At 45.7% G+C, this 13254-nt stretch overlaps 1 long non-coding RNA gene across 1 annotated transcript; it reads left to right on the top strand.

The window, feature by feature from the left end:
* The first annotated feature begins 384 nt into the window (after positions 1–384).
* On the top strand, positions 385–11331 carry LOC109280620 (uncharacterized). The gene is made up of 3 exons (XR_002086997.2): positions 385–531; positions 886–1607; positions 10270–11331. It is a non-coding gene; the product is annotated as an uncharacterized LOC109280620 (long non-coding RNA).
* Positions 11332–13254: the final 1923 nt, after the last annotated feature.

The following is a 13254-nucleotide window of genomic DNA, read 5'->3' on the forward strand; positions in this document are numbered from 1 at the left end:
CATGCAGAGGAGAGCCCCAGTCTCTTGTTCTTCATGTTGGATTGCTCCCACTGCATGAACTCAGAGCTGGCTACAGACCTTTGCTGTGTACTGTGCAGCTGGACAGGCATGTCAAATATTCACACAGAGCACAAGTTCTAAATATCTGATCTTTGCACCATCCTTGTCACTTTGAGGCTGAACTAAAAGCTGGTTAATAGGAGAGGAGTCCAGCCACAGCTCTCCCATAAGCCTCTGTCCATGTTACCCATTATCCTGTTGGGCTGCCTGGGAGAGCAGGGCAACTACAGTGTTAACAGCTGTGAAACACATGTTTGGTCACGTGGCCTTGATGCCTGCTTTTAATACCAGCTCCTCTCAGGTTTTATCAGCTGCTCTGGAGTGTTGAACTTAAATAAAGGGCCGAATCTGCAAGGCCTATCTGCTGTTGGAAGGCTCCCAGTTTCCGTGCTGGGTAGGGGAACGATAACAAGAACGTTGACATAGGGTATTAAAGGTGGAAGTACGTTCTGAGGGTGAAAGCATGAGATGGTGAGTAAGAAACTCTTGGATCCATTCCTAGTTGTGCTCACTGCTGAATGACCTTGGCCAAGCATTTAACTGTCTGTGCCTCCCACATTATCTGAGACTGGGTGCAATTTCAGGAGCATGCCCTGACACTTAAGTAATGAAGGTTTGCAGGGCACTTAGAGATGAGCAGGAATTGGATGTTGGAGAACAGTGAAAAACCAGCAGTTTCATCATGTCTTGTATGTGTAGGTCTTTAAAAGCTAAGAGGGGAGGGCTGGGGAAAGGGAAGAAAGCATGACAGTGAGGCTTTCACAGGCTAGCTTTGTGTAAAACTTGCTCATTCCATTTAATCTGCCTCCATCTCTTCTTTTTCAGGCTTGTGAGCAATTGTAGCCCCCATGGAAGCAACATGAAAGGCTCCAGATGTTTGATTGGAGCTTGCACTCAAGCACTCAATGCCAGAGGTGAAGTTCAGATTAGTATTTAGGAGTTTCTCTTAAATGTACCAACACATTTCCCCACTTCCCGTTCTGGGTACACAACAATACTTGGTGCTCTGAAAATCACTCTGCACTCTCAGGCAGGCCAGCATCATCAAAGCCATACCATAGATGGGAACTGTGGCGTTGATGATGTCTGAGGCTATTGGAAGAGTTATTAGCAGAGGAGGGTGATGGGAAGGACTGAATGCCTAGTCTGTGCCCCAGGATCCTTTTGCCAGGCTTTCTACTGAGTCAAGCAATACTGCTGCTTTCGATGAAGCTTAGAGACAGTGGACGGTGGAGGTAGTGCTGTGACCTTGCTAGAGAAGAAGGACTTGAGGAAGCGTGGGTTGCAGTCCTAGCTCTGCCTCGGACTGGCGGTGAGATCACAAGCAGGCTGACTCGCCTCGCTCACAAAAGCCTTTTCATTCTGGAAAGGAAGGCATTGGTTCTACCAGCCCGCACAAGCAGGGCAAGTAACTCACTCCAGTACAGGTCAGGGGAAAGAGAAATCAAAAGAGAAAAGACCGTTCTGGCAAGAACCAGTAGAGGCCACCATTGCACTCCTTAAAGGATTCTGGCATTTCCATCGTGGGATGGATTTTTAATTCCCAGGTATGTTCTGCGCCGGGGTGTTTCCTTTCTTCCCTCTGCTGTCATGTCTTGGCTTATATATCTCTGGCTTGATACAGTGAAGTGTGCCAGGGCACTGTGTTAATCCCCTTGGGAAGGAACCATTTGTGTCGTAAGTGCGAGGACTGCCTGTATTGCTCTCTCATTAGTCTTGTCATCAGCCCCTGTGGTTAGCTACTTCATAACATCCCAGCAAGAGAAGAAAGGAAGGCCAAAGTGCTCTGCTTTCTGATCTTTACCTGACATGATGTGCCCAGGGCTGCCTTGGTCATAATAAGATGTACATGACTGAGTGTTCACACATTTGCATGAATCTCTGCTATTTCTACTGGCCTAACTAGTTCTGCATGCCCTTCAGAAATATGCTTTTGTGTGTATGAGAGTGGTGGATCCACGGTACATGATTAAGTGTCCTAGCAAATAGGACGCAGGACTGAGATTCGGCACGCCTGGCTTCGAAGCTCAGCCCAGCATTGACCTGTTGGATAACCTGAGGCACCAAGAGAGGAAGTAAGTTGCCCCAGTTTCCCCATATTCACACTGAGCATGGTATCACTGACCTGTGTTAAGTGCTTTCAGAACAAATCAAGTTTTATTTATAGATAGATTGTTGTTCCAGTCCTGTTTCTGTCACTGAATTATCAGAATTTATAATGGCTTCACAACGTCCTGGTAAGATAGACAACACTGCTCGATGACATGTGGGTTATCACTTCATTTCGGTCCCTAAATGGAAGGGATGCATAGTGACCAATGAATTATCTGCAGAACACTTCTGCATGACCAGCTTGTTTCTTGCAGGGATCAGTAGCTGGCCTGTCTGCAGCTTGTGGTGCTGCTGACAACTCTGAACTCTCAGCTGCGTATCATGCCAGGGTAGGTCAACTGAAGACAGATATTTCCAGTGAGTCAAAGTAGCACTGAACCCACGCAGCAGCCTGCTGAGCTGCAGAGCACTGTAAATGCATAAGGGGCACGAGTGCAGACTTACAGGCAATACACTGCACTGGTGCTGCAGAGTCCGTACTGGTTTTACATAGCTTCTAGAGGTGATTTCTAGTGTTACTTCTGATGCATGTAATCCTAGATAGTAGCATCTACTGCATTCATTTATGCACGATACCCCCACAAACTAGTCAACCAATAACTGACAGTCAGTGTGGAGGTGTTCCACAGTTGCCTACTATAATCCATCTGGAATTTGATTAAGTCTTTGCCACTGTCAGAGACAGGCTACAGGCCCAGACCATTTTTCATCATTGTGACAATTCCTGTAGTTATATAACGTAATGCTGGAACATACATCAGTAGCCCATTGTATGTTCAACTGTATTGTGTACTATCTAGCAAAAGATGCCTTTGGCCAACAAACGTTTTCCTAGGGATTAATAATCCTTCCTGCTTCCCTGTTTTTAATTGATCATGTACTTAAGCAGCTGATGCCAAGTTACAATGAGAACAGTTAGGGGAGAACATGTGGTGTGCACATGAATGGGAGCTAATGACTTCACCATGACCAGTTTTGTGGGGCTCAGTGCCAAGTCAAACTCTTACTAATTGGTGCAAAGAAAATAGTACGCTTCTTTTTATCTAATAATCGGTGTTGATCATATGCGAGTGGCTAGACAGCTCATAAAGAGTGTGATTCAGGCTGGATACTTGGAAAGAGCACTGTGATGTAGGAGATATTTAACCAGATCTCCCTGGTCTGAGAGCTTGCCTCACTAAGCAGTTACAGAAATGTGTGTATGCAATTATGGAAAATAGGCATGCAAATTCTGTGCGTGCATTTTTTAATGCACACACAAATAGCCAGACATTTGACAGGTCCTCTGCATATTCTTTTCATGCACCTCTTTAAATTTCTGGCCCCAAACTTTATACTGTTGCAAATACTCCCAGTAAAAATGGCTTCTCGTGCTTTACTGGACTGAGTGCTATAGCATTTGGAAGAATGGCTCCATCTCCTTTTCCTTCAGTTTTAAAGGCATAAGACATTTAATCTGATTCCAGGAGTAATCTTGCAAGGTGATGCTACTCTGTCTGGTGTCACTCTCAGAAGTGAAAGTGGAGATTGGTTGTCGTTTCAGCAGTCACACTAGTCAAGCCTCCAGGCAGGCAGAGAGGAGTTGCAAAGTTTTGATGTCTGGGCAAGTGTGCAAGCTATCCAACCCACAGATGAAGAGATTTGTTCCCCCGTGCCCAAAAGGCTCTTCACCAGCTCTTCACACTTGAATAGATTGATCAAAAAATTGCAGACCAAACTTATGCTCAGTATAATGCATTTATTTCAGTGTGATCTGAGAACATTCACCACCATATCAAGATTATCAGTGATTTGTAAGATAGTTTATTACAATTATATAAATGGGTTGGAAGCAGATCTGGATGGTTGGCTTTAACCCATTTTTACTTTTTAGTGCTGTCTCCAATGATGCTTTCAGCCATTCATCCCTATTACCAATGATAAGAAAAAATCAAACTGCAACTGTTCAGAGGAGGGCCACCCACTTGGTTGGAGGGCAAAAGGGCAGGCCCTATAAGGAGAGGCTGAGGGACCTGAACCTGTTCAGCCTCAGCAAGTGGAGGCTGAGGGGGGATTTGGTGGCTGCCTACAAACTCGTTAGGGGAGATCAGTAGCAAATAGGAAGAGCCCTATTCTCCCAGCACCACCTGGGGTGATGAGGAACAATGGCCAGAAGCTGCTAGAGAATAGGTTCAGGTTAGAGATTAGGAGGCACTATTTCACTGTCAGGGTAGCTAGGATCTGGAACCAACTTCCTAGGGAAGTGGTCCTTGCTCCTACCTTGGGTAAATTCAAAAAGAGGTTGGATGAACACCTGTCTGGGGTCATGTGATCCCAGTGTGTGCTCCAACCAGTGGCAGGGGGTTAGACTACATGATCTATTCAGGTCCCTTCTGACCCCTAACTACTATAAAACTATGAAACTCTTGTATGGTCCCCAGCTACTGTACTACAAGTGATGAAACAAATGACAGTCTCCATTTATACTGGAATTTGAGCATGTTTGCTCATGGCTTAAAATGTCCTGTGTTTTATTGATGGTAAAAAAGCAGGGATGTTGGGACTCAGATCAGGAAACTGGAGCACCAGTCTGGGCCAGCATCTACAGAGCATCATAAGAACAAGAGATGGAAGAGACCTGTTTGATCACTTAGCCTGCACCATGGCAGTGTGGGTCTGTTCTGTACTGTATACTCTTTCATCCATTATAAAATCAAATGGCCCACCCAATGCATCTTCTATCTCGGGGGACTCTGCTATAGTCCAGTGAACTAGGCAACACTCAAGACTTATTTTAAGATCAGCTGGGTATTTAAAAAGCTGTGCTTAGATTTGTTTATGCTGGGGGATCAGGAATGCCATATGATGGCTGATTACGGTGAAACAGATCCTTCAGGTACAGCAGCAGCTGCCATCAATGAACGCTGTGCAGCACAGTCTGTCTGGCGTGGGATTCCAGCATTTGCAGTTACAGAAAACCAACCTCAATTTGCTCGTCAGGAATGTGCACAGTTTGCTGTACTGTAGAACATGCCATCTCCCATTCTCAGTGCGGCCAGTGTAATGACAACGAAGAAGCAGCAGACTAGGCTGCCAAGAAATGATGGGGGAGGCAGGTCTAGCAGACACTTCCAAAAAGTGTGACCACAGAAAGATGCTGTCAGGAGACGAGAACAACAGTCTTTCTGATGACATGCCCCACATACTGCAAACCGCAGATCAACGGAAACTGCCTCTGGTCCTTTCTTTCAGTCTCTAGGTCTACTGAGAAAAGAAAAGGAATTGTGCTTCCTGCTAGCAGCTGGGCTACAGGAAGCATATGGTGAGGGGTGTATGTAAGGAAACCATTGCCGAGAGGGAATGATCCATTGGCAGGGCAGGCAGGGGAGAAAGGGGGCAATGATTTCATTCATAACCCTGTGCTACATGGAGATAATTTTAGGTCCTGTAGGAGGAAAAAGGGGAAAGGAAGAGGACAAATCTGTTGACGAAGGATTTAGGGAGGATAAATTGATATTGGAAGAAGATTTAAATTTTGGTTCCATGGCCTATATACTATATACTCCTATATACTCCATGCTCCTATGCCCAAATCAGGCAGTCCCAGGGTGCATCTACACAAGACGCTTTACTGTGGAGCTGACTAATTACTTAGCTGCACAGTAAAACATCACCATCTACATGTGCAGTGCTATTAAGCTGCAGTAAGATAATTAACTCTGCTGTATAGTACTACTCGTTATGAGTACTATCCTACAGTGGAGTAGTTACATGTGGCAAAATGCATATGTAGACACTAATGGGGCTGGCTGGGGTACAAGGGTGCTACAGTGTGGAAGCTGCTTGCTGGCTAATGCTGCATTAATATACGTAGATGCACCCATAATGTATCAAAATCCTCTCTCTCACATAAGGTCAGACCTCAGGGACCAAATGATTGCCATGGCAATTCTACAGCTTCTACCAATGACTGATTAATTTCATTTGACTGCTCTAAGAAGGCAATACAAGATTACTTGGTTTGAAAACTACTATTTAGTAGCAGGGATAGTACATTATGAACTTGTTAAAGAAAGCAAGGGGAAGTACTATGGTAAGAAAAGAGAAATAGGACATTTGCTATTTTGACACTAAGACAGTGGATCAACTCCTGGTATCCTGCTTAGGGTATGTCTACCCAATATTGTGCATCCACAGCTGGTGAGCTGCGTGAACCTACCTCACATCATATAGTCTCATGTGATATGAGTCCTGGGTACCTGGCTCCACACTTTCATTCCCATAAATCCAGATGTGTGTTCTTGGGGGACAGCCCTGATTCCTAGTGGCACAGAGTGGAGCTTTTCTAAGAATTCGCTGGTGGTGCTCTGTAGAACAACTTCTCTATTTCTTTCATGGCCCCTATTTTAGCCTGTCATCAAATGAGGGGGGTTTGGGCATGCATTTGTACCAGTGGGCTAAACAGTATGTCTCATTGCTGGACAGTTGTTCATGCTGTGGGATCAGTGCTTCAAGAGATGTTCAGTGGCTTTCAGGTCCCTTCAGTGGTGATGCGTAGTGGATGCACAGGGGTGCACGTGCACCCTTTGAGAGTGCCAGTGCACCCCTTGGCCGGCTGTGCTTGCCCACCGCTTAGGCAATGGGCAGGGGGAGCAGGCGGGAGCACCGATGACCCCCTTGCAAGTGCCAGCCAATCACTACAGCCACTCCCAGAAGTGGCTGCAGCCACTCCCGGAAGCGGCTGCAGCAATCGGCCATGGGGGAACTCCCCCCAGCAGTGAGACTGGTCGCAGTGGGGGTATGTGTCCCCCCTCCTCCCCCCCTGCCTAAGGTGGCACCAGTTGCCCATGGGTCCCCTGAAACATGGAAAAGCACTGAGCTTCAGGGTAAGGGGGATGTATTCATGCAAGATGAGACAAATATGGTGAGGACTTCAGTTGCCATTCAATTCCCACTTGTAGACGAATAGTTCCCCCTACAGATCTGGGATGACTAGCAGTGACTGCACAATTTCTTTGCAAGAAGGCAGAGCTTCATGGAGCTGTATGAGGAGCTTGCTGGACCCTCTGGCACAGCAGTACTTGTTTTTGGGAACACATACCAATACAGAAGAATTTCATAGATTTCATAGCCATTAGGGGCTGGAAGGGACCTCGCAAGATCATCAAGTCCAGCCCCCATGCCATAAGTAGAAAGTCTGCTGAGATCAAATGACCCTAGCAAGACAAACATACAAATGCCTTTTGAATGAGTCCAGAGTAGGTGCTTACATCACCTCTGGGGGGCGGTTTGTTCCAGACCCTGGACACTTGGACTGTCAAGTTCTTCCTTATGTTCAGTCTAAATTGGCCTTCTAGGAGTTTGTGGCCATTAGACCTTGTTATCCCTTGGGGAGCCCTGGTGAACAACTATTCTCCAAGATCCTGATGCACTGATCATCTCTGGAGGCCACAGCTAACCCATTTGGTGCTAGCAAATCAGTAGTTGGTGGCAGAGGTTGAGATGAGGTTCTTACTCAGCTTATACAGACGAATGTGCCTGACAGGAGCTGGAGCGCTAAGAAGAGGGTTCCCAAACTGGGCCAGACTAAACATACATGTCTATGGCTTGCCCTGCTAAGAAAGCCAGTGAATATGGTGAACTACAGTGCAAGTTAATGAACATCATTGGTGGTATATGCCTTGCCCACACTCATAACAGGGTAGCAGGGAGATGTAGCATTTCTGTTTCTGGACAACCTAGGACTCTCCTTCCTCCTTATTAATGGCATATTAGTGCCCACTCTAATGACCATGAAATAGTTTTCATGATGAAGGCAGGACTCTGAAACACCCAGATGGGTATTAATGACGTATTAGTACCCACTCTTGACAAGCCATGATGAACGAAGTAGGAAAGTTCCTCCAAATCCATATCCTGATAATAGGGTCCTCCACAGAAAACTCAGCTACTCTGAGCAGCAGTAGGGTAGTGGTAGACTGTACATTTAGCAGTCTGAAAACAAGATGGCATTGCCTATGTGCATGTCTGCAGGGCACAGTAGGTCACAACCATAATGTCTGAAGCTAAAGGTAAGTGTTGGTACCTTCATATGGCATAGACTTTTACCAGGTTACACAACCAGACAGTGCCCTCATAAATACTGGCACAGGTTCAAGGGAAACCAGGAAAGCCATATGGGTTTGCATCATGACCACATGTGGTGATGGTTAATGAGGAATTGACTGCAAACACATGTGTTGCTTTCTGGACTGTGCTTTCCCATGGGACGAGCTGTAAGCTAATTTCTAGATTTCAATTAGAATTTGAGGAATGTGCCTGGGAAGGGGACTGCTGTAATTTTTAGGGAATGTGGTGGACCCACTTATCCAAGAATGCCCATAAAATCAAAAGCTTTTACCTTTGTCTGCCATCAGTCTAACTCTAAAACTGTTCTTGGCCACATGAGAGACTCTCATTTAACCTTGTAAATTTGTGTTTTATTGATGCTTCAATAAAACCATCTGGCATAAGCTTGACCGTTCATTTGTTTGCAAATAAGAGAACAATCAATGCTACACACAAAACATCATTTCATTAAGTATGTCCAGGGGAACCACAAGGCCAGTGCTGTCAGATCAGCTTTCTGTTGGCAGTTTGAAGGGATCCTTTTAAAAGTGTACAACTGACATGAAAAAAGTACGATGAGTGGGGCTCATTGTACTTCGAGGCAGGGGCGGGGAGGGGGGGAGGACTGCTTGTGTGCAGTGCATGCATCTGTTGATGATACTGAGCTTTTCAATCTCCCTCTCCCTGCTTCTTCATACAGTCTGCAGCAAACTGACAGCACTCACAGGTTGCATTCATTGCAAACCAGGTCATTTCTCACACCTCTTTCTGTCCCCTGTTGAATCCTGACAGAGTGCAGGCTTTGAAGCAAGCAGGCCAGCAGGGAGCTTATCAGAACACAAAGCTTATCAGCCCATCATGCCCTACAAAAGAAAACAAACACATCTCTCTCATTAGTATCAAGCTCTTCTTATCTGCAGGGTGCATTTGCAAGCCACTGGCTTCTAGCCCAAAGTAGACACTCTTCTGTCTGCCTTTGTTCCAGTAAAATTGGACACACACACACACCCCTCATCATTAGCTAGCATGGGGGGGGGCGTGGCTAGATACTGGCTGGGGTCCATGCTGCTGGGGTCCTGGCATGGGAGAGGGGTGGGAGTGGGGAATCCCTGCTTGAGCAGTGAGTGGTAAGGGCGGGTAGGGCAGGAGGAAGCTGGGCAGATGTTGCCGTCTCCCAGCTGCAGTCTCCACCTTCTTCTCAGTCAACCGGAGATCCCACTAGGGAGGAGAGGGACAGGGCCAGCCCTGGTCTCTGGAACAGACAGCTCAGCCCAGCCCAGGGCTGAAAAGCATGCTGGGATGCTGGGGGACTCAGGTTTAACTTAAACCAGGAAGAGGTCTGGGGCAGAAGTTCCATAAACCAGTTGGACCCAAATCAGTTAAGTCTGATACTACATTCAATCAGGTTTATCTTAAATCAGTTTCGGCCATTTGAAACTGGTTTATGTGCAGTGAACTTCTGTTCTGTTACAGGTTTAAACCAGTTTCTGATCACTGAAACTGGTTTATGTGTAACTTCGGTCCCTAGCCCAGGAGTGTCTAGCCATTGGCAGAGGTGGATCTGCAAAGTTTGGCCTACTCTTAACTGACTGATCAACTAGAACTGCACAACAAACTTGCAAGCCCTCTCTCTCAGCAGTGGGGACAATTCTGGAAGAATACTGGTCTTGAAAAACAGTAATCTGTGGCCACTTCTTTTCAGCAAAGCTGTAACTACTAAGCAGCACATTCTTGTAACCTATTTGTAAGCAGCTCATTTGTTGAAGTTGTATAACTGTTACATAAAACTGGTCAAGGAAGACTTGTGACCGTGAAATACTTTCCATGATGAAGGCAGGACTCTGAAACACCCAGATCTTGGTCTTTGCCTAGTTAATTTTTTTCCTCTTTACTTTGAATATGCCTGGCTGGGGAAAGCAGGGCTGGGATAGGAAAGTGGATGTGAAGAAGCTCTGGTGCCACTGACTCCAGCCCTGCAGAGATGATCAAGTTTGTTTTTTTTCCCCACAGAACAGCTCCTCTGAGATTTCCCTAGGACACTCACTGCAATAATCAGTTCAGCAGGCAGTTCCTGATGAAACAGAAGTCATCTCCAATCTCATCCTTTCATTCTTGTGGAGCTCTCAGTTCTTCCCTCTATAGACAAGACCCTGTTGTAGGAGGCAGCAGGTCAGTACTTGAACTCCAATGGAACAGGTGCATTGCTGGACCTCTATTTAACATCCTCAGACTTGAAGTATTACTATGTAAGGTCCTTGCTTTGCTCCAAGCAGCCTGAGAGATACTCAACAGTCAACCACTTTGAGTTGGCATTACAGTGGCATATATTAAAATCATGGTCTCCTCGTGAATGCTCCTCTAGTCACCTAGATGGATGTTGACAGGGCAACTTTTAGCTTGTCAGAGCAGGGGCCAGCTATATACTAGCAGCCTGCTAGGAAAATAAAGGATTAAAGACAAAGCACAGTGATGTTAAGTGCCATACAGTTTCTGGTGAGAAGAAGGTAAGTAGGAAGAATGCAGAAGAGCCAGAGGATGCTGGTCCATGGGATTGTGGGAATGCCAGTAGAGAACAGCCTGGACACGAGCATGTTGCTTGCTATCATACTACATCCCTGCTGCAAAGCATACAGGTAAAGGGATGGGTATAGGCTTAATGCAGCATTTACTGGAAACAGAGAAGTGCTTAAAGCTCTGTACATTCTTACCTCTGGGAAAGGGTATAAGGGCTTTAAGTGTGAATGCAAGAGGAGTATGGGTAAAGTATGCATGCAAATCTGAACCTATAGGTAGCTTGCAGGTTAGGCACACCCCCAGTCTGCCCTTACTTAGATGTACTCCCATGCTTAAGTAAGGATCTCCTGATTCTGGTTGACTGTCAGTATAGTTCTTTGCTGTGTATGCTGTGATGCACTTTCCACTGGCCACAGATGTAACAGGAGCAATTGCTTGTTTTAGGAAGAAAGGCATTAACTTGATCAGATTGAGCAGAAAATCCCTCTTTGGTGAGTTCCTCCTATTGTATAGCTTTCTGCTTACAACTTAAAACACTGTTTGTCTGTTCTCCATTCACCTTCTGTCCATGGTTAAGCTTTTTTTTAGATTTTAGTGGTGTTTCAACACTTACCAACTTTCTTGAAGCCTCAGTTCCTGGCATGAGACTCTCTCACCTTTGGTTTATAAAAACCTGACTTCCTGTGGTGCAAAACCAGGAAAAATGGCAAAATGCACCTTCAAAGTTTAGACATCACAGGGTCGTTAAAAGGACCCTAAATGCACTGCTGAAGGTCCTGAAGCTCTTATAGGCTCCCACTTTCAGTGATGTCCCCTGTTTCATAACAGGGAGTTCTTAAAGCTTCAGGCTGTTTCACAATAATACAGATTTGTAAGTAATGCATAAAGGGAAGCCAAGATTCATTCATTTCCTCTTCTATTGGTCTTTCCTGGAGCTGTGGGCCAACTGCAACTCATCAGGATTGTTCTTTTTGCAGCTAGCTTCCTCAAGGGTTGGTACAAAAGAAAACTAATATCCACTTCCCTCTGCAACAAGCTTTTGCATTGGGCAACCAACCAGCAAGCTTTTGAGCCAGTTTGCCTTTGCAGTCCTGGCTGTTTGGGTATGGTAGTCAAAGAGAACTAAAAGCCAGTCCTGAAAACTAGTTTGGTACGGTCATCGTAAACATACCCCGGTTAGCATGGGTCCTGATACCAGAGCAGCTGCCACCATAGAGTTCAGCACTGTGGGTCAGCACTTGCACAACTTCTCAGGTGTGCTGTGCAGCTTGGGATGAGCTCTATGCTTGCACAGCTATGTGGTTAGCAGTACCTGAGCTATCAGTGTAAAACTCTCTCCCAGAGATGCCTAGCTTACACTGAAGTTCTGCAGATCCTTAGTCCATCTTAGACAGCTGCCTGCATTATGAAATCTTTGCTGACTAGGACAGGACTGGAGTTGTGGGGTAATACAGATGTGCAGTTCGAATTTGATGGGATGTAAGATTGCAACATCATTTGTTCTAGTTCCCATGGCTATTTTTGCGTTGTGGGTTCAGTTCACTGAGGCAGGAGCCACTTTTACAAAGAGGTTTATTTATTCATGCCAACAGCACCCAGACACCCACGAGACTCCTCTCTATCTCTGTCTCTGGCTCTATGTATATCTGAAAGATATATAATCCTCACAGTCCTAGTGAGACGGCTAGCTTGCACAGGCATTTGGCATGCACCGTTACAAATAAAATAAGGCATGAGTCAGTTGTACTTTTCATGCCCAGATCATCATGCATTCTTCTGTATTTTGTAGTCTGTTGTAAACCTGCTCCTTTCCCCAAGTCACTGCTATGAAGTCTAACTGCTAATTTGTGTCCCTCTATCGTGGTGTTCAGGTTATGGATGAGGACCTGGGTTTTCTCCTGCTTTGGTGCAACTCATGTTTCCTCCTGAGAAGGCAAACACAAGGATGAGCTGGGTCCATTGGTTTGATTCCCTGATCTACTGCATGATCTTAGGTGGCTTACTTAGCTTCTCTCTGTCTGCCAGAAAATTGGCCATGCTACTAACCTACCTAGCAATGAAGTTTGCAAAGCAGCCTGAGACCCTCAGAGACCACATGCCCTCCTCTAATTTACCCACATCACAAAATCCCTGCAATTGGCTCACTGGAGAGTTACAGTTCTCAGCGTACAGTACTGCTAGTCAGGGTGGAGGCGGCTGATCTTCTCTGTCACCGTGGACTTTGTTGTAGAGATGGTTATGATTAGGGGCAAATCTCGCCAGCCACCTTACCAACTTTGTCTCCTTGTGCTCAGTGTAGTCTTTGAAAGTATTTTCAGAGGGTGTGTATGTGAACGTGCGGAAAGTGGAGGGCTGATTAGGTACTGTGTGCTGAGTATCTGAGTACTAAAGTAGAAATACTCCCATGATAGAAATCTTCAAGGATAAAAATAGATTGTTCTTATACATGCTATGGAAAGTGTAGGCAGCTGGCATCAGTTA

The sequence above is a fragment of the Alligator mississippiensis genome, chromosome 11, assembly GCF_030867095.1.
Source record: "Alligator mississippiensis isolate rAllMis1 chromosome 11, rAllMis1, whole genome shotgun sequence".
Classification (NCBI taxonomy): domain Eukaryota; kingdom Metazoa; phylum Chordata; order Crocodylia; family Alligatoridae; genus Alligator; species Alligator mississippiensis.